At 43.8% G+C, this 21,941-nt stretch overlaps 1 long non-coding RNA gene across 1 annotated transcript; it reads left to right on the top strand.

The window, feature by feature from the left end:
* The first annotated feature begins 1,780 nt into the window (after positions 1-1,780).
* On the top strand, positions 1,781-19,273 carry LOC309387918. Its single transcript, XR_014174691.1, has 3 exons — positions 1,781-1,919; positions 15,775-15,921; positions 18,544-19,273. It is a non-coding gene; the product is annotated as an uncharacterized lncRNA (long non-coding RNA).
* Positions 19,274-21,941: the final 2,668 nt, after the last annotated feature.

The following is a 21,941-nucleotide window of genomic DNA, read 5'->3' as shown; positions in this document are numbered from 1 at the left end:
GGCCAAAGTATTTGAGTTTCATCTTCAGGATCTGGCTTTCTAAAGAGCAGTCAGGGTTGCTCTCCTCTAGGACTGACTGGTTTGATGGCCTTGCAGTCCAAGGGACTTGCAGGAGTCATCTCCAGAACCATAGCTCAAAGGCCTCAATTTTTTGGCACTCAGCCTTTCTTGTGGTCCAACTTTCACAGCCATACATTGTAACTGGGAAAACCATAGCCTTGAGTATACACACTTTTGTTGGAGGGTGATTTCTCTGCTTTTTAGTATGCTGCCTAGATTTGCCATAGCTTTCCTCCTCAGGAGCAATTTTTAATTTCTTGGCTAAAATTGTTTAAGCAGGCACCAAACATCTTACTGTTCAGATACATGGAGAGCTATTCAGAAACCGGCCCCCTTGAATGGAACCAGCCCTACTCTTATGAGATCAGTATTGGATTGCAGCTTCAAATGGCAAAACTATATACATCCAAATGATTCAACATCACAATGAACTGAATTAGCCCTGAAGCTGAATTTCTGCATAAACAGAGGCTGGGAGCTCCAGTTTGGGTGGATATGTTAATGCATGCCAGATGCCCAGGATCTGGAAATGACAAAAACCATTGTCTGATATACAACTTTAACATCTATGCAATCAGCAGGTAGCTTCATTATTTTCAATCTTCTTGTGAATTCAAACTCTAGTGTGCAATATATAAATATGCTAGACCTGTTTTCTGTTTCAAACAACTGTACGTTAATATGTATTGGGGTTTATGCAGGCACTGAGAAGTAGGCGCACACTACTTTTTCCCCATTGGACTGATTTTGGTGTAGAGCAGGAGTATCAAACCCAAGGCCCGGGACGCCGATCCAGCCTTTGGGGTGCTTAGATCTGGCCTGCAAGGCTGCCCTGAAAGCAGCAAAGGACCGGCCTGCAGTGCCTCTGCGAGCAAAAACAGAGGTCCTCCCGAGCTCCTTTTTCACTGGCAGAGGTTTGCAGGAGGCCGTTGCAGCTGAAAACGGAGCTCAGGAGCCCATTTTCGCTGGTAGAGCTTTGGGTCACCATATGCACCCCCGACATGAGTGATGTCAAGCTGGCCACACACATCCTGGCCACTCCCACCCTGGCCCCCCAAAGTCAAACCCAACCCTGCTGCGGCCCACAATGAAATCAAGTTTGACACCCCTGGCGTAGAATAACCTGATCTGGGTTGCAAAACTCCAAACAGTAGCTAGATGGCAGAATAGCTTTAGATTTTTCTATAGCTCTTTGCTGCCATCTAGAAATTGCCACTGGTATCCCTTGTCTTGGAGAAGAAGGTATGTAATAGAGCTTCATTGTCTGAATTCACTGTTACTAACTTTAATCTCTCTCTCTTTTTCTCTGGCTTGTATGTTATTCCAAGTAGAGCTGACTATGAGCAGCACATACACCTAGCAATAAGATTATCATAATATACAAACATCTCAGTAGCAATAACAAAATCCCCAAGACCCACCATTAACCTACATGGATGAACATTTATCCACTAAGAAGGAACTAGCCAAATACAACTCCTCAGACTTCAAGGGGCTGATGAAAGAAACAAGGCCCGGGGGCCTTTACTGGGATTGCGGACACATCAGATATTAACAGAGTCCAAGCCAACGATTAACTTTTCTTCTGCCTTAAAAATATATTAACTGGATCAACTAGTAAAAGACCTAAGTGTCTGCTTGGATGTTGCTTAGCAACTGGAAGAACTGCCAGCTTCCCAAGGGATCTGTGTTGCGACGTTGTGATTTATCCAGGGACTGTGTTCACACCACATTTCTTTTGTTAACTTAACCACACTTGTCTCAGCTGACACGGGATGTTTTTTGGGGGAGAGAGACGGGAGAATTGTACAATGCAACAAACCATAAACTACTGCAACCACATAGGATGCATTCCAGAGGTGGGTTGCCAACTTCTTAACTACTGGTTCGGGGGTGCGCTTGCACTCGCACCCCTTCTGTGCATGTGCAGAAGTGTCTGGGCGGGTGGGCATAGCCTCCAGCTGCCACTACTGCTGGTTCGGCCGATCTGGGCTGAACCAGCAGCAACCCACCTCTGATGCATTCATATAACATGCTAGGCTAAAAGGTAATTGATTTATTTGTAATCTAATCCAGTGTGCTCTACAAACCCAACTGGTTTTTCTGCCATCAGGAATATTTTGCTTCTGAGCTAACAGAAGATGTCAAAGTCTCAAACCACAAGATTTAATGTAGTTATTTGGCTGCTCTGTAACATTAGTCCAGATTCCTGATTAGTAATTGGGTTTTGGCACTGGGCAATTTCCCTGTTCCCTGCTTTGAGCCTGAGATAAGGACCTGCATTTTCCAGAGAATGATATGGCAGGTTATCTCTACAGTATTAGAACTCAGCCACACTGCATGCACCAGTGTTCCCGAATGGTGTTTCAGTCTTTCAAAGCAGGGATCTCATTGAAGTATATAGATCTTGTCATTCTCAGGTGGAAGGGCCAATAAATGGCCCTTCCCCAATTCATTCTTCAGTCTTGTGCCTCATCCGTCTCTCTCTCTCTCTCTCTCTCTCTCTCTCTCTCTCTCTCTCTCTCTCTCTCTCTCTCTCTCTCTCTCTCTCTCTCTCCTCTGCTCCCTCTCCCTCTATATCTCCCTCCCTCCCTCTCTCTCTCACATGTACTGTAGGGGATTATATTGGTTTCTGGTGGGCCACGCCTGAACCCAACCATAAACCTGTTCCTCTTGTTTTGATCCATGCATAGAATAAAATAGGGATGCTTTGTTCGAGGATGAAGGGATAGGATGAACTATAGACAAAAGCAAAGAACAAGAACATTCATTGCTGGGAGAGGCAAAGAATAGAGAGAAGAAACAGTGGTAGGGATATTGGAACTAGTGAGATATTGTAGGAGAAGAGCAGGTAGAACTGGGGAGGGGTGGAGTTAAGCACTTCATTATCTTAGAGTTCATTCCCACAAATGAACCAAGTCCAACCTCTTTTAAATTCTGTTGACATTATCTTTCTACCATCTTCCTACCACCTACTTTCCATCTAGTTACTGTCTTCTCATCATCCCCTTATTTATCATCTGATGTGGGACCTGGCTTGCTGACTCATTTTAACATCTATAGCACCCTGGCCCTGGTTACAGCGCTTCTAGTATATACTCGAGGTCAGACTTGCTCCAGCTGCGGGAGTCCCCCCTCTCGCAGATATGGCCCTTTGCCCTTTCAAGGGCCCACCTTAATGACGGGTTTGTTAACCCCGAGAGGTGGAGGAAGCGAAGACTTAGGGGGTTTTTAACTAGATGTTTTTTATCCATTTTAGGGGGTTCCAGGGTGGGTGGGAGGGATCAGGCCAGGAGGAGGACTTTAGCCAGGCAAACAGGTGAGGTCAAGGAGGGAGTGAGCTGAGTGGGGAGGGGGAGGGAAAATGACATTCCTACAGAGGGTTGTTTTATTCCAACGGTCGTGGGGAGGGGTGGGTGTGAGGACCGAACAAAATCTCATAGTCGGTTGGGAGACCGTGGCTGTTGGACACGCCCGGTCGCTTGTACCAACCCCCGCAGCCTAGGTGGCCAGGACCTACAGAGCCAGGGCCTGAAGCTGATGCTCTGCAATGCAAGGTCCGTTGTTAGCCCCCCTCATTAATGAGTTGATCTCAGAGGGGGAGGCGGACCTTGCAGGGATAACGGAGACCTGGTTGGGCCACGAGGGTAGTTTGCCCCTCGTGGAGATGTGCCCGCCAGGTTACCGTGCATTTCATCAGCCGCGGGCCCTGGGTAAGGGTGGTGGAGTGGCGGTAATTATACGGGAGAGTCTGGAACCGAGGGAGTTCACTGTGCTACAGATCTCCGGGTGTGAGTCCCTTGGTGTGAAATGGGGCCCAGGGAGGCAGTTGGGCTTGCTGATTGTATACTTGACTCCTCGCTATGTATCAGCGGCCCTGCCTGAGCTCCTCGAGCTGATCGCGGAGACGGCAGTTGATACCCCCAAACTTGTGGTTATGGGGGATTTCAACCTGCCGTCGACAGGCGAAGCATCCGAGGTGGCTCCGGAGTTCATGGCTTCCATGACAGCCATGGACCTGACCCAATTAATTCAGGGCCCCACACACGAAGGTGGGCACACACTGGACCTTGTTTTTGTATCTGGACAGTGGACGAGTGATCTGGGAATAGGGGATCTAGTTATTACACCCCTGTCATGGTCAGACCACTCATCTCTCCGGCTCGACTTCCCCGGTGCTATCCCCCACCGCGGGGAGGCGGAACCTGATTGTCCCAGATGGTTCCGCCCCAGGCGACTGATGGAACAGGATAGGTTCCAGACGGAGCTTGGGCCACTTCCTGTAGTCCTGACCCGCTCCCGGACGGAGGACCTAGTGGCCGCTGGGAATAGAGCGGCTGCTGGGGCCTTGGACCGGGTAGCGCCTTTGCGGCCTCTCCTGCAGCAACGAACCACCCTGGCTCCTTGGTTTACCGAGGAGCTGAGGGTGATGAAACGCCACAAGAGACGCCTAGAAAGCAGGTGGAGGTCCTCATGCTCTGAATCTGACCGAACACAGGTAAGAGCCTATTTACGGACCTACCTTGTGGCACTAAGAGCGGCCAAACGTAGACACTGTGCCGCTCTTATTGCATCTGCGGATAACCGCCCTGCCGCCCTGTTTCGGGTGACCCGCTCCCTCTTATCACAGAGGCCGCGGGAAGTCCCTTTGCAGGGTAGAGCAGAGGAGTTTGGGGAATATCTGCAGGACAAAATCGATCAGATCCGGAGTGGATGGGCCCCCTTCAGTGGACCAGGGGAGATGTCGGAAGCAAGTCTTGAGACACCACGCTGGGAGGGGTTTGACTCTGTTGCTCCCAAGGATTTGGACAGGTTACGTGGGCGACTGCGAGCCACCTCATTTTTACTGGACCCGTGTCCCTCCTGGCTTGTACTGGCAACCTGGGAGGTTACACGAGGCTGGCTCCTGGGTCTGGTGAACGCTTCACTTGAGGAGGGGTCCTTGCCGGCCGCCTTGAAAGAGGGAGGCCCCTGCTCAAGAGGCCTTCCCTGGATCTGGAGGAGCTAGCTAATTACCGTCCCGTCTCCAACCTTCCCTTTTTAGCGAAGGTTGTAGAGAGTCTGGTGGCACAACAGTTCCCACGTCACCTGGAGGAAGCAGACTATCTAGACCCGCGCCAGTCCGGCTTTCGACCCGGTCACAGCACAGAGACGGCTTGGTCGCGTTGGTAGATGGTCTCTGGAGGGCCAGAGATAGGGGTTGTTCCTCTATCCTGGTCCTATTAGATCTATCAGCGGCTTTCGATACCATCGACCATGGTATCTTATTGCGCCGGCTGGAAGAGGTGGGCGTAGGGGGCACCGTTTTGCGGTGGTTCTGCTCCTACCTCTCCGACCGGACGCAGTGTGTGTTGGCAGGGGAGCAGAGGTCGACCCTGAGGCCACTCACCTGTGGGGTGCCACAGGGATCGGTCCTCTCGCCCCTCCTGTTCAACACATACATGAAGCCGCTGGGTGAGATCATCCGTGGTTTTGGGGTTGGATACCATCTGTACGCTGATGACACGCAGCTGTACATTTCCACCCCAAACCACCCCAACGAGGCCGTCGAAATGATGTCCCGGTGTTTGGAAGCCGTCCGGGTCTGGATGGGGGACAACAGACTTAAACTCAACCCCTCCAAGACTGAGTGGCTGTGGCTACTGGCACCCCGGTTCAACCAGTGGATGCCATCGCTGGCCATAGGGGGCGAACAACTGCCCCCCGTGGAATGGGCGCGCAATTTGGGCGTCCTCCTTGATGCCCGGCTGTCGATGGATGACCATGTGACAGCCGTGGCGAGGGGGGCGTTCCACCAGGTTCGCCTGGTGCGCCAATTGCACCCCCTATTGGATCGGCACGTCCTACGCACAGTCACTCATGCGCTGGTGACGTCCCGCCTGGACTATTGCAATGCTCTCTACATGGGGCTCCCCTTGAGATGCACCCGAAGACTACAGCTAGTTCAGAATGCGGCCGCGCAGGCCATCATGGGAGGAACAAGATACTCCCATATAACACCACTCCTGCGCAAGCTGCACTGGCTGCCTGTGGTTTTTCGGGTGCGTTTCAAGGTGTTGGTTACTATCTTTAAAGTGCTCCATGGCATGGGACCTAGTTACCTGAGGGATCGCATCTCACCTCACACATCTCTATGACCTATTCGCTCTCACAGGGAGGGACTCCTCCAGGTGCCATCCGCCAAGCAGTGCCAACGGGTGGCGCCTAGGAGTAGAGCCTTCTCTGTGATGGGCCCAACCCTCTGGAATGACCTCCCCCCCCCAATATTAGAACTATTAACGACCTCCGCTCCTTCCGACAGAAGCTTAAGACCCATCTGTTCCAATTAGCTGGCTTAGCCGATTTATAGCTCCATCTTTCACCTCCTGGCAAACATCTTATTGTGGAATTTTTAAGGGAATTTTAATCTTATTTGTATTTTAATTAAATATAGTACAGTATATTTTCTACCTCCTCCGTCTATGTCTATGTTTATGTATATGTATTCTATTTTGATATGTATATGGTTTTTAATAATGACTGTACACCACCCCGAGTCCTGCTTAGGAAAGGGCGCGGTTTATAAATAAAAGTTTGATTGATTGATTGATTGATTGATCTGGTGCCATTTTAGTACTGAACTTTAGTTGAGTAGATTCTTGTGTATAGGCTTGAACAATACCGTAAATCTTTTCAACTGCAACTTAACATATGGCCCTGATCCTTTGCATTTGACAGATATACTGTTTGTTGCCAGGAGTGGGAGGGAGGGAGGGAGGGAGGGAGGGAAGGAAGGAAGGAAGGAAGGAAGGAAGGAAGGAAGGAAGGAAGGAAGGAAGGAAGGAAGGAAGGAAGGAAAGAAAGAAGGAAGGAAGGAAGGTTGATTTTATGATAGGGTTGCACAACTGGTGGGAATGTACTTGGAGTTGTAGGCTGGAGAAAGGAGATGCACCAACCAACTTTGCCCTATTTGTCCTGTCCAGGCTTTGTTTCAATTCAAAAATTTCTGGCCACCTTGATTGTGTGCCCACGGTTGGTATCAACTCTTATCAACCACATAGATAAACCTTCTCCATAATGAGTTGTCACAGGAAAATACTGAAATCCTTAATTTCATAAGAAAGAAGCTAAGGGCAACAAAAATATGAGTGATTTGGTAAGTTTGTGAGATAGTAGCTCTTTTTCAGATGTCTTTTTTTTTTTTGCTGTTTTTAAATTTGGGGGAAATAACAGCATAATTAGGTGATACTGTAGAACTCTTTGCCTCTAAGGGCATCATGTTTCTGCCCTCGTATGCACATAAAGGCATGTGTGCATATGCTAATTTAGACCACCAACAAACGGATTGAATTGCATAAAGATCCATACCATGCTAAATCAGTTAATTCTTAAGATACTTGGCATTTTGTTTACTGGAACAATGGAGCGCAACTACCAGCTTTGTTTGGGTTGGTTTTGGAGTTATTGGCATTCATCTGGAAGAGAGAGATTGCTAAAATTCATTCTCAGACATTTGAGCAGGAATAAATCACCCAAGAGGAAGGGTATTTCCTTTTGTATAATGCCCCGCCGCCCACCACCACAAGTGCAGCCAGTTGGGAATGGATTGCCAAGAACATGAATAGGAATTCTAATTTAGCCTGCCCTGGATTCATCAGAGACAAACAACTCTCAGCGATGAGCATTTGGAAATAGAAATGAAGAATTCAGAGGCTTTTGAAAGAATAGTGAATTAACCATCTCATTCCAGGATGGTCTTTCTAATACAGAAATGCAACTTCAGTGCAGTATTGAGGTAATGGCTGAAAAGGAACCTGATTAACTCAGTCTAATTTCAGACGTGTAGTAGCTTTCAACATGCTACTCACATTCACGTATTGATCTTTTCTTTGACATATAGATCACATTTTGCTTTTGTGGCTATAAAAAGTTCCCTGAATGAACTGCAACTTCCTTGAGCAAGAAATATATAACCCATAACCTGGTTCTTATTATCTTTGAAGGAGAGGTTCATAAACGGTTTCTGGCATATGGAGTTCTTGGTGCTCTCTCAGCCTAGTTGTTTTCATGCAGACTTTCAGTAAAATCTTAAGTGTTAGGAGTGGGGTTTTGCTCTGTTTATATATAGTAACTGTTAATGGGGTGTGGTTTTCTCCTTGATAATCCCTTGACTAGTTCACTGCTCAGTTGTTTCTCTGATGTTGTCCGTGGTGTTAATCCCTGATTTTATGTGTGTTGATTGCTGGCAAAGAAGTGTTCTGATCTTTTTGTTTCCTTTTTAGCTTTTTTTTTTTGTCTTTTTTGAATGGTGTGTAAATGCAGTTTATCTCTATGTGCCTGATGATAGCTGATTTGTTTAGGTGCCAAGGTTCTAAAAATTCCCAGCTTTTTTGGATTTAGCTTGATCTAGGATGCTTACAATTTCCAAGTTGAAACTATGGTTAAATCTGTCCATCTGTTGTGAAATTAAGGTGTTTTCATAATGTCTTCTGACTGCTAGTTGATGGATGTTCATGACGTTCATGGATGCATCCTACTAGTCTTCTGCCTTTCTGTTCTACATTGTGCCTTTTACAGTCCTTACCCTATATGCTGTATATGACTCCTCTTTTTTCCTTTGTGGACTATTGGGCCTTTTGGTTTATTTAAGATGCTTCGGAAGGCTTTGGTTGATTTGTGTTCTACAGTGATGCCAGGTGGTTGTAATAGTTCATTAGCTAGACCTGTTTGTGAGATGTTTTTGATTTTTGGCAGTATTATCCTTTTCATAGATTGTGCTGGCCAGACACTTTTTGGTAAAGTTTCGTGGGTATTGATTTTTTAAGAAGATTACAGATGACTTGTTTGTTCTTTTCTGATGTTCCGGATTGCTGCAGTGTGTTTAATGTTATAATATTTGTGTTTGTTTGTCATATTTTTCAGTCACAAACACTCCTACTAGCAGCATCAGATCCTAGGAGGAGCCTTTTGAACTTCCTTTAGAGCTTAAGAATTCCTCTCATCTCAATTTCAACAGATTCCTCTGCCAGGGCTGTTCCACATTAAACCTGTAGCCAGTAATCTTTTTTGCAAGGTGTGGGGAGAGATTGCCAGCCATGATCATAGGACACACTTAACCACAAACTCACAGTTACTTTTTAACTCTGCAGTTCCTTTATGATGGGTTCAATGGGTCAAATTAATCCAGGAAATGGGGATCATTCAAGCAAGCCAAGATACTGTAATGGTTATTGTCCCAAAGGTGCTTTTTCAAGAGGCAACCGGATTTTCTGGTTTTCCTTTGAAGACATTTCGCTTCTCATTCAAGAAGGATGAATCATGGAGGGAAGTATGCAGTGGAGTACCCCAAGGCTCTGTTTTGGGCCCAGTACTCTTCAACATCTTCATCAATGATTTGGATGAGGGAATAAATGGGGAACTCATCAAATTTGCAGATGACACCAAGCTGGCAGGAATAGCCAACACTCCAGAAGATAGGCTTAAGATATAGAAGGATCTTGACAAACTTGAACATTGGGCACTATCTAACAAAATGAAATTCAATGGTGAAAAGAGTAAGGTTCTACATTTAGGCAACAAAAACGGAATGCACAGGTACAGTTTAGGTGGTACCGTGCTCAATAGTAGTAACTGTGAGAAGGATCTTGGAGTTCTAGTGGACAACCATTTAAATATGAGCCAGCAGTGTGCAGCAGCTGCCAAAAAAGCCAACACAGTTCTAGGCTGCATCAACAGAGGGATAGAATCAAGATCACGTGAAGTGTTAATACCACTTTATAATGCCTTGGTAAGGCCACACTTGGAATACTGCATTCAGTTCTGGTCGCCACGATGTAAAAAAGATGTGGAGACTCTAGAAAGAGTGTAGAGAAGAGCAACAAAGATGATTAGGGGACTGGAGACTAAAACATATGAAGAACGGTTGCAGGAACTAGGTATGTCTAGCTTAAGAGAAAGAAGGACTAGGGGAGACATGATAGCAGTGTTCCAATATCTCAGGGGTTGCCACAAAGAAGAGGGAGTCAAGCTATTCTCCAAGGCACCTGAGGACAGAACAAGAAGTAATGGGTGGAAACTAACCAAGGAGAGAAGCAACTTAGAACTGAGGAGAAACTTCCTGACAGTTAGAACAATTAATCAGTGGAACAGCTTGCCTCCAGAAGTTGTGAATGCCCCAACACTGGAAGTCTTTAAGAAGATGTTGGATAGCCATTTGTCTGGAACGGTATAGGGTTTCCTGCCTAGGCAGGGGGTTGGACTAGAAGACCTCCAAGGTCCCTTCCAACTCTACTATTGTATTGTATTGTATTGTAAGCTTGGATCAAAGCTGAAGAAGCTTCTTGGATGAGAAGCGAAACGTCTTCAAAGAAAAACCAGAAAGTCCGTCTGTCTCTTGAAAAAGCCCCTTTGGGACATCCATGACCTGGATGTCTGAGAATCTCCGTAGACATGTAATGGTTATTGGTTAAGATGTTGAGCTATGCTTAAGGGGGAGCCAGATTCAAGTCTCCTCTGTAATATGGATGATGCTCATTGGATAATGTTTGTAGTTTGGAAGGTAAAATGAGTGCAGATCTAGGATTACCAGATTTAGGCTGCAAAAATCACAATGACAGCCAAGAACTAGATGGTCCTTATCTCTTTGCTGCAATTAGAGGTGTTCTGAGTATTTGTAGACTAGAAATTTGAGCCCGAGAGAGTCCTTCACATGCACCAGTTAGAGCTCCTAAAGGGAGAGTATGATAGAAATAAAGCAATAATGAAAAGAAGGACCACAGTCAGACTTAGTTGGCAAATCTAGCCAACTCATACGAAGATTGTTCTTGCTTTGAAATCCATTGGTGATCATCTGACACAAAGCAGGCATTGCTTGAAAGGCATGTAAACCCAACTAATCCTCTGTTTGACTGTGGTTCTAAAGGAACAAATTACCTTATTGTTCAATGTTTTAAGATGCTGACTAAGACTGCACAAAGCATGCTCTTCCACATCAAGGCATTCCTTAAACCCAGCCCATTGCAGTGAACCGATTCGAGACGTTTCGACTTAGAAAATTAAGTTTCTCCACCAATGACTCAGTGGGAAGCGATTGTTCAGCCAGGTGCTTCACTCTATGAATATAGAGTGCATGCGCAGAAGCCACTTTCAGAGTCTGGATCAAAGCATTGCAATCACTCTGAACTGAGCCTTCAAAGGGAAGTCTTGCTTTGTCCTCTTTTGAGGCACCCCAGATCCCTATCTGCAGCTAATTAAGTGCACGGCACTGAAAAACACTACACTAGCAATACTATCACACATCATATGATATGCGTGTATGCAGACATACATTATACATTATAATTACACTATATTTATTCCAATCGTTTGCAAGTCTTTTCTTCACGTTGTGAATGAGGATGCTTTTCCGCTTAGGACAAAGGAAGGGGATACTTTAAGAACGCCCATTTCAGGCTGGAGACCACAAAGGATACAAGCTGAAAGTTTGTTGCGGCTTATATTATTTTTATTTTGCTGCGCTTATGCTCAGCATAGTGAGCGGACCTTCTGTTCTTTTAGGGGGGGGAAAGGTAATCCCTTACACAATATTTAAATTTAAAATAAAAGACCTAGGATTTGTCCAAAAGTGACTTTCAGTTTTGTTTTCCAGCATCATCCTCTTGAATCATAACTGAACCATAAAGGCAAGGACAACCAGCTCTTCCAGATTACTAAAGACTGCCTTACATGTTTGTGTTCTGGAGACCTGGGAAAGAGATGCTACACTTTGCTTGCCCTCGTTCTGTTGCAACTCTTGTTTGCCGCTTTTGCCTTTCTTTAGCGTTTCTGATGACAGGCTAGAAAGCAAGATATCATGAAGGCTACTCCTGCTTTAGGCATGAAAGCTGATTGAGTGACTTTGGGCCAGTCACTCTGTCTCACCCCAACCCACATGGTTTTGTTTAAGGGAAAATAGGAGGAGGAAGGAGTATTAGGTATGTTTGCCACCTTGAATCTGTGTGTGTGTGTGTGTGTGTGTGTGTGTGTGTGTGTGTTCCAGCATAACTCTGGAATGCCTTGAGCAATTTCAACCAAACTTGGTACACAGATGACTTACTCTCTGGAGACAAATACTGTGGGAGTAAGACAGTCCTAACTCATCTTGGGAGGGGGGTATTCTATTAAGATACACCCTGTTGTGCCTTAAAATGGCTTCTACCATACTGCCTTAAAATGCCTTCTACTGTACAGCGCTGTGGAGTTGCCATGCTAACAGCTTCACAGTACTCCACAAGGGGGCTCCCTCTGGTAAGGGGGAAAATCCAGCATTAGAAATTGCAGCCATGTTCATGGAAGGAGGGTTGGGATAAATAAATAGCCAGGCAGCGCCGGGTTATCAGCTACTTACTTATAAAAAACAATAAAGTCAACCCCAGTTTGACTCTAACAAAGAGCCTAGAACAGTGATGGCTAACCATTTTGTTGCTGAGTGCTGAAAATGCATGCACACCCATAATGCAATGCATTCATGACACCCCCCTGCACACCCTGCCCCCATGCCTGGTTATGTGACCCCCATGTGTGCACCCCGCCCCCTGTATATTCGTGCATGAGCCCCTTGTGCTCTCCTGCCCCTGCACATGGGCACCCCCCTGCACCCCGCTGCTCCTCCTCACCCCACACATGCATTTACGCCCTCCCCACATGAGCCCCGCCCCTGCACATGGACAGCAGAGACACGAAAACCAGCTGGCTGGCAGGAGGGCACGCACATGTGTGGTGGAGCTGAACTAGTGCAACGGCTTGCGTGCTCTCAGAGAGTGTTCTGCATGCCACCTGTGGCACGAGTGCCATAGGTTCGCCATCACAGGCCTAGAAGGATGCTGAGATGATTGGAACTGAAAATTACCAATAGATCTAGAAGAACTAACAAGGTCACACTTTGCCTAATAACTGGTGTAGGCCACCCACCAAGGTCACCAAAGAATTGCTAGTCCCATATCCCAGTAAAATGGATCTCTGTCTAGATAATCCAGAAACATCTGGAAGCTACCATCTTCTCAATCACTTTACCCCAAAATGGAATAGCAATAGCACTTTAGACTTATATACTGTTTTACAGTGCTTTGCAACCCTCTCTGAGTAGTTTACAGAGTCAGCCTATTGCCCCCAATAATCTGGGTCGCCATTTTATCGATCTCAGAAGGATGAAAGGCTGAGTCAACCTTGAGCCAGTGAGACTTGAACTGCTGAACTGCTGACAGCTGGCAGTCAGCAGAAGTAGCCTGAAGTACTGCATTCTAACCACTGCACCATCACAAATTTAGTAACCAGAGATTACACATACCTTCTGTTATAAAGTTCACCTTATTTAAGCAAGTAGGAACACATCCTCACGCAAGATGGCATTCATTTATTTCAACGTTGGGGCAAATATTGACCTGGTCAATTTAATTAGCCAGGAGGAGCAAGGGTCATCTGACCTCCATTTTCCATATCTCTTATTCACATCCTCAAAAGCATTGAAAGAATCGATATTTCCAAAATTATCTCCAACTACCTACTCCAAAATTTGCATTTGAAAATTGCACACAAAGTTCCTATAAGGTTTAAAAGTTCCTCATAGCACTGAGTTCCAGCTGGACACACTCTTTTGTCTGCACTTTTATGGACACAAAAATCCAGATGTACTCAGTTCATGTAACATAGACAGGAAAATATGCTATTCACTCACTGACCGCAGTTTTATAGTCTCTGTTTTTTTGTGGTAAAGAAATCATACTGTATCTATTAATTTAGCTTACTTTATGGCATTTTAAATTAATCTGTTGCAATCACAGAAGATGTATCCCATTTTTAAGGCCCATGGTTCTAATTTGTGATGCCATTTTTCTTCTGTAATGCGTTTTTACAAAGAGAAAGAGGCAGCATATTTTAGGTGCCTCTTGAAAGCACGGTATGATCTGTTCCAGTGACCTAGCCTTATCCCAATCTTTAATTGCTGATATCTGCCAAGTTTTCATTGTATAAGAAAGAATGCATTTCCTGGAGGGCACATTTGTTTAACAGTAGCTCTGACTCATAGCATTCCAGACTATCTTCCCCATCTACAGGGAATAAATACTCTCAATGCTTCCTTTGCAATCTGTGATCTAACTTGGTGTAGGTGTGTAGGCTTGTAAATACTGCCTTTCCAGAGCATAGTTTTCAACTGGAATTAACTTATGCAGAAAACCATCAACAGCTTCTTTTGATTGCTTTTTGACAGCAGGGGTACACTAACACCCTCCCTTCGCTCAATGCAGTGAAAAAGATCTGATGAAGACAGTATTCCAATGTTTGTGACTTAATGTTTACCTAAAAGATAAAAGAAACCTAAAAGATTCTCATATTCCTAAAACTCAGCCTAAGATTTTCAGGCTTAAAATGTCTCAACCTATTAGAATATAATAAGATGGAGAAGACAACAAACATAAGGACCAAATATGCCTCTGTAGCACAGCTTCCTTCAACTGTTAAACACGTTTTCCCCATTGCTCTTCAGAAAAATGTAGTAATGTGTGGAATCGGGACAAAAATATATCTAATCCAGCATTCAGTTCCTGCAATGCCAGTTAGTCTAATTTTTTTAAATATGTAGGTTATTAAAAGCTTTAAACACATAGGAAAAATTAACACAAACTAATTAACAATGAACACAAATTGAAATCAAGTAAGAAATAAAAAGGTAAAAAATGAGGAAATAAAAAAGAAAATAAGTGTAAAAAGAAAAAAGTGGAAGAAAAATAGAAAAGAAAGATATAAAAAGTAGTGTCCAATCTTCTTTGCAGCTGTTAACAAGTACAATTGTAAATTTATCTCTTTCTTTAAAGTTACATCATGATTCTTTTTTTGGTATAATCTATCCTCTCAAAATCATAGATTGTAAATTCATTTTTCCCAAAGTTCATAAGGGGTTTCCAGTCATCAAAAAATGTACATAGTTTGGTCTAGTGGTTAAGGCACTGGACTAGAAAGCGGGAGACCATCAGTTCAAGTCCCACCTTAGCCAATGAAAGGTGGCTGGGTGAACTTCTGGCCAATTACTCTCTTGGGCCAACCCACCTCACAGGGTTGTTGTTGGGGAGAAACAGGAGGAGGAAAGTGTGTTGCATATGCTTTGAGTTATTTATAAAAATAATAAAGGTTGGATAAAAATAAAATAAATAAATGAAATATTGTCTCTTCTCTAATCAGATATTTCCAGAATGAATCTGGAATATATGGTATTCTCTCTCTTGGTTCTGCACTCACATTCATTGACAAAAACACAACAATCCACACTCTCGCTAGCCTTTGACCACCTGGTTTAGCTTTACAGTACAGTAGGCAAAAGTTATAAAAAGTCTTTTTAAAGTGACTGTGTGTGTGTGTGTGTGTTGTTAAGCGACAACTGTTCAAACATTAAATGTGGAGTAGCTGGAACAAAGACTAACTACTACACTTCCCAAATGCCACAAGTATTTCCTGCCTAATTATTTTCATATCTTCAAAGATATTTGTCCTGGCAATTTTCAGTTTCCATAAACAGGAATGTAGCTATGATCTCTCCTTGATGTTTCTGGAAAGTTCTCAAGGAGACCAAACTTGGAAATCCCTTTTATAAACCTTCAGCAGGAAACCTGAGAACCAAACTTTTCCTAGGTTTCAGAAAGCTACTCATAATTCGTGTTAAAAATCAAACCAAACCTAGCAGTATTTTCCAATTCTCGTTTTCAGTCCTTCAGTAGAAATTAAGTGGATTTCTAATGAATCGTTTGTTTTGTGCCAAACTGCCATCCTCATGCATACACGATAAAATTATCCAAGATAAGCACCGGCACTGGAGATTTTTAAAAAAGGAATGTCAAGAGATGACTGTGGAGTGTAAGTATATTATTTTTGGCATTTGTTTTGAGAACATCTGGGATGATTTGGGAACCTTTCCCCACCTCCTGCTCCCCCTCCCCACATCTTTCTTAATGAAGAAGTTTGGAGAAGTTTGCACATTCTCAGGCCATTTAATTGGCCTTGAATAAAAGTATTATTCATTCAGATTCATAGATACTTTTTAAGAGAAAAGGAAAAAAATATTTATGTCCTTCTCAGATGTTCAGTATGATTCTTCAGGTGTAGTTTTACTTATTCGGCACAATGGAGAAAACTACTACTAGAACAAGAAGTCCAGTCCTATTTGGGAAACCACAATCAGTTAAACATGACTTAGAAAGACAGAACAATGATTCTGAATATTTCTAAAGCTGGAGAGGATAAGATTCAGTGGTGGGTTCCTACCAGTTCAGCTGAACCGGTAGTGTTTTGGCGGCCTGGGTCACTGGAACTGGAAGTGACCCAGGCCTGCCACACCCCCGAACCGGTTCTCTGGGTGACCCCATAGGTGCTGCCATCTTGTTTTTTGCTTCTGCACATGCACAAAGCAATTTTTATTGGACTGTGCATGCATGCACAGCACGCATCAAGGGCACACTAAGTGTACGCGGTGCAGTCATGAACAAACCAGGAGTAGCCACTGCCGGAACCCACCCCTGGTTAGATTGGGAGATTGAACAATCCACTAAGAAAAGAAATGGAAAATATTGGCAGCAGCTTGGTGATGGGGTGGATAGAGGTTTGCTTGATAGAGGCTAGCCCCACAAAAGTCTACCCACAAAGCATTTCCAAAACCAATGCAGTGGCTCTACTGTACTTTAGCAGCAGGGCGCTTGTTCCTTTAGACCAGTGATGGTTAATTTTTTCAACCTGGTGTGTCCAAAATTCAGAAAATGCCTAATTTGACTCCGATAGAAGAGAATAGGTATAGCTTAGGGTTGAATTGCAGGGTCCTTTGCAATATCTTAGCTTGGGGTGAGCATGGAGGTTTTCTTGCAGATCTCATTACCCAACTAGGTAACATTCGTGCTGATGAGGTTACCTGCTTTGGTAACAAAATATTTCCAAGAAAATAACCACGTTCAGAGAGCAACCAAGCATCCCATAATTTGTGTCTGTTGGTTGTCATGCACACACAAGAGAAACATTTATGTCCTCTTCCCCCATCTAGGCCACCTTGAACACTGGCATTGGGCAGCAGCATGGAGGTTAGGCCTTGACTTCACCACTAATGTCATCTTTTCCACTCAAAAAAGATCACCTCTCACCATTCCCCAAGGTGCGCAAGGCTTGGGGAAGAACACAGTTGCCCCCACGGCCCAGCGCTCCCCAGGATCTGCTCTGCATTGCTTACTTTCAGATGGTTTCCATTCTGTTGACAGGCCCTGCAGACTCCATGAGACTGCTCTCCACAGTTTAATACATGGGGTTACTTTTGGAGATTATTCCGGAGCAGTCAATGGGACATAAAGTGGCAACTAGGCTACTGGAGTGTTCTACAAGTATGGTAAATAAGTAAACAGTACTTACCTCTCTCTCTCTCTCTCTCTCTCTCTCTCTCCCTCCCTCCCTCCCTCCCTCCCTCCCTCCCTCCCTCCCTCCCTCCAACTATTATAGTATCAAAACAGATCAATTAGCCAATCTCCTCTTCCTTCTCTTAGTTACTCTTGACACCTTCACCAAATTCGGGAAGGGGGAAAAAACCCACCATTTTTCAGCAGGAGACCCAACACCATTTTTGACAAGGGGTTGCCAATTTCTTGGTTTATTGTTTACATGGATAAATGATGGTGTATTAATTCAGGTAATATAAATCTCCCACTGTAAGGAATGAGCCACTGTGTGGGAAGTTTTTAAATGATTGTTTCTTGTCTATTCCTAGAAAGCCACATTTCCCTACATTTTCTTTCTTTTGCCTAAACTTCCTTGACCTTTCACTCACTGCAGTGATGTCTTCCATTGCATTTTTAAACACCCCCCAGGCTGCTGTAGGAATGAAACAACCTCAGTAAGATGGGCGGCTTCGTAAATCTTTTAAATCAATAAACAAAAAAGCTGCCCAATGTTGTTTAAGATGAGCAGCCAATTTTTTAAAAATAAATAATATAAAAATGAATTCTGTCAACTCTCCTTTGTTTTCTGTTTCACGCTTTCTGCTTTGGCAGAAAAGTAAGTACTCTTTAAGTAAGAAGAAAGCCTGCTCTTACTTCCTCAAAAGAAAATAAACTATTTTCCTCTGCAATGGCATGTACAGTGTTTTAAAGCTCTCCCCCTTTTTTTTCTTCTTTAACCCAAGCATTTCAAACAATAAGCTACCATGTTTGAAATCAGTAAATATTTTGGGAATTAAGCATCAAAGAATTAAGATATAAACATATTTTTGGTCGCTCGACAGAGAGCTCCAAATGCATATATGTATTCAAAATGGAGTCTCTCTGTTTGAAGGTGTGGCTCTGCTTAAGCTAATAACCCAGCTGAAAGGTGAGCATAAACCATGACTTTTGTATTCTCCTATTCTATAATGTTGATTTAATGGCTTTTAGCTAGCATTTATTCCCCAGACAGCCACTTGAGTAATGTTCTGGGTTCACTTGCATTAAAATGAAATACATCTGGCAGATCTGAGGGAACTCGGCATGAGAGAGGTTGCTGACAAGAAAAGAAATCTGCTTTTGGGATTCTCCATCCAGATCTTCAGGAAGAGGAACGGCAGGACAGCTGTATTCCTTCAGAACATCTCAACCAGAACAAGCCAGGCGAGGACATCCACCATTGGTCAAATTTGGCAAAGCATCCAAATACATACCAGGGACAACACCTTGAACAACACACCTCCTTTCCACAGTTATGAGGCCAATCTGACATCTTTTTCACCCCCTGGACAAATTGATATTCATTCTCTCAAACCTTTTCACTGGGTTAACTGGATGAAGAAAGTACGGAGCATGACCTTGGCAGAGGCATGAATAAACTGTTACCAAGACAAAAGTGGCTGAAATATTCCCCCCCCCCCGCCGCCGCCCCAAGGCCAGAGCAATAACTTCAGAAGCACCTCCTTAATTTACTAAATTAAATGAGACTTGCATGAATCTGTTATTGTAGTCTATCTTAATAAAAGTAGTTTTAGCCTTTCTGTGGAGTTGATTTTCTGAACCATCCCTTGCAGAGGGACTGATCCTATGATAAGTAAAGGTTCCCCTTGCACATATGTGCTAGTCGTTCCTGACTCTATGAGGAGGTGCACATCTTCATTTCACAGCCGAAGAGCCAACGTTGTCCAAAGACATCTTTGTAGTTTAGTCATGTAGTCGGCATGACTAAACACCGAAGGCGCACGGAGCGCTGTTACCTTCCCACCAAAGTGGTTCCTATTTTTCTACTTGCATTTTTTATGTGCTTTCAAACTGCTAGGTTGGCAGAAGCTGGGACAAGTAACGAGAGCTCACTCTGTTATGCAGCGCTAGGGATTCGAACCACTGAACTGTTGACCTTTCTGATCAACAAGCTCACCGTCTTAGCCACTGATCCACCGCACCCCTGATCCTATGATATGTAATACTTATACATTCAGGTTCTGCTACCTGTATTTTTACTGTTTAAATGGTAAACATTTTAGAGTTGTAAGCTACCCTGGGAGAACTGCTTTGAAGTCTAACACTGGTATTTAAAATGAGTAGTTAGTACTTTTTGTAGTTTGAGGGAAACATGAATTTCCAGGGATGGCCCTTGAAATAGACAGCATTTTGAACTGCAAGTTAGATGATGATAACCAGGCTCTTTTTGGAAAGCTTAGAAGCTAAGAAAACAAACAAAAGCAGTGATACTGAAAGGTCACATCAGATCCTGAAGGTAGGTAGGAGGGGAGCTTTGAAGTTTCTTTTTTCTTTTTTGCCAGATCTAAAGCAAATCCCAACACATACAGCAATCTATTTTTTTAAAAAATAGAAATCACTGGTTGATTGTCTCCATGCAACCGACCTCCACTGCTTGTTATGGGGTAAAAAATCAAGATAAATTCTCGTGTTTACTGCCTTGAGCTCTTAAGAAAACAGGAAAGAAAGAGAGCAAAGGGGGGGAAAGAGGTACTCATTTTAACTAACCTAAAGTACAAACAAAGCAGGGCAGACACTTGTCTTCCACAATAACAACTGAGGTGTTCAGTAATTTCAAAAAAAGTCCTAATTTCTGGTTTGCAAAATGGTGCAAAACAACTGGCTCACCTGGACCTTTGTAATAAATTAGATGAAAATATAAAAATGGGAAGATAGTCCACATTTGGAATGCGAAATGAAATCACACAGCCTCCAGCTAGCAGAGATCATCTGCTTTTATAGATTCTAAATTGAAATGAAGCTGACTGATTGTGCATGTAGTAATTATATTAGGGTTAGATCTTAAAGAACTTTTTTTCCAGTAGTTTGCACATTGTAAAGCCACAATCCCATCTTGTCATCTGACCAAGTTTTTCTATCCCATCTTCTCAAAGTTAATACAAATATTAATCCTAGCCCTGCTTAATATTTGAATGAGAAACCCACATGAAAAACCAAGGTTGTGAACTTCTTAGGCTAGAGTGGGAGGAGAAAAGAAAAATCTTGGCAAATTGCTCTGATTGAGAAACAATATGGGTATAGCCATACATGAAGACCCAACCAGAGCTCCCACAGGCCAACATAGTCACTCAAACAGGAGTCCACAATCCGAAAGATGGCAAAGAGTTCATGGAATAAAGACTTACCCTTTCACATAACCTGACAGCTGATCAGGAAAATGTGCCTCAAACTATAGAAAGTGGAATCTCACTACGTCTGCTCACAAGCATGGGTGCTTGGAGATGGGGAGAGCAAACGATATATGCATGGTGACACCACACAACTGTTGCAATGTACAAACACATCAGATGTAAGAACACAAGTTATGTAGTGGTGGCGTTTGTGCAATGGTATCATGTTGAGGGAGGCGCAGTGGCTCAGCAATTAGACGCTGAGCTTATCAGCTGGAAACTTGACAGCCCGGGTTTGAGACCCGTGTGCTGTGTAACAGGGTGACCACCTGTTCCTTGCCCCAGTTGCTGCCCACCTAAGCAGTTCAAAAGCATGCACATGTGAGTAGATAAATAGGTACCACTTTGGTTGGAAGGTAACAGCATTCCATGCGCCTTTGGCATATAGTCATGCTGGCCACATGACCATGGAAATTGTCTTCCTACAACACTGTCTCCCTCGGCCAAGAAATGGAAATGAACATTGCCTCCTAGAGTCAGACCCGACTGGACCTTTACCTTTATCATTGTGTTAGTATTGTGGTTTTGATTTCTCTGTGGCTTGCTGCAAACACTGCTGGTCAAAATTGTAATTGTGTGGCTATGTAAGTGTTATATTAGCAACTTCTGGAAATGGCTTTTCAGAAAAGCCTTTTCTCCTAGTGACTGATCTTCTTGTTCTCAACCTAGTAGTTTGCATTGTCTTGATGATGTAAGTTCTTTTTACAGACATTAGATAGAATAGAGTTGGAAGAGACCTTGGGGGGGGGGGTGTCTTCTGGTCCAACCCCCTGCTTAGGCAGGAAACCCTACGCCACTTCAGACAAATGGTTATCCAACGTCTTTGTAAAAAGTTCCAGTTTTGGACCATTCACAAATTCTGGAGGCAAGCTGTTCACTGATTAATTGTTCTAACTGTGAATAGATTTCTCCTTAGTTCTAAGTTGTTTCTGTCCTTGATTAGTTTCCACTCATTGCTTCTTGTCCTACCCTCAGGTGCTTTGGAGAATATCTTCCTCTTCTTTGTGGCAACCTCTGAGATATTGGAACATTACTATCATGTCTCCCCTAGTCCTTCTTTTCATTAAACTAGATAAACTAGATACAGGCAGCATTTAGAAAAGGTTAGGTTGGATGGTGTTAGCAACACCTGTCATTTGAATTCCCCACAATGCTTCTGTTACTGTCTATGTATTTCACCACTGCAGCTCATGATGTGATTAAATCATTTGAAATAATGTATCGTGACGCCAAC

The sequence above is a fragment of the Natrix helvetica genome (genome assembly GCF_964273705.1).
Source record: "Natrix helvetica genome assembly, chromosome: 2".
In the NCBI taxonomy this organism is placed as follows: Eukaryota; Metazoa; Chordata; class Lepidosauria; order Squamata; family Natricidae; genus Natrix; species Natrix helvetica.
Note: the sequence above shows the minus strand (reverse complement) of the source record. Positions and strands in the feature narration are given on the sequence as shown.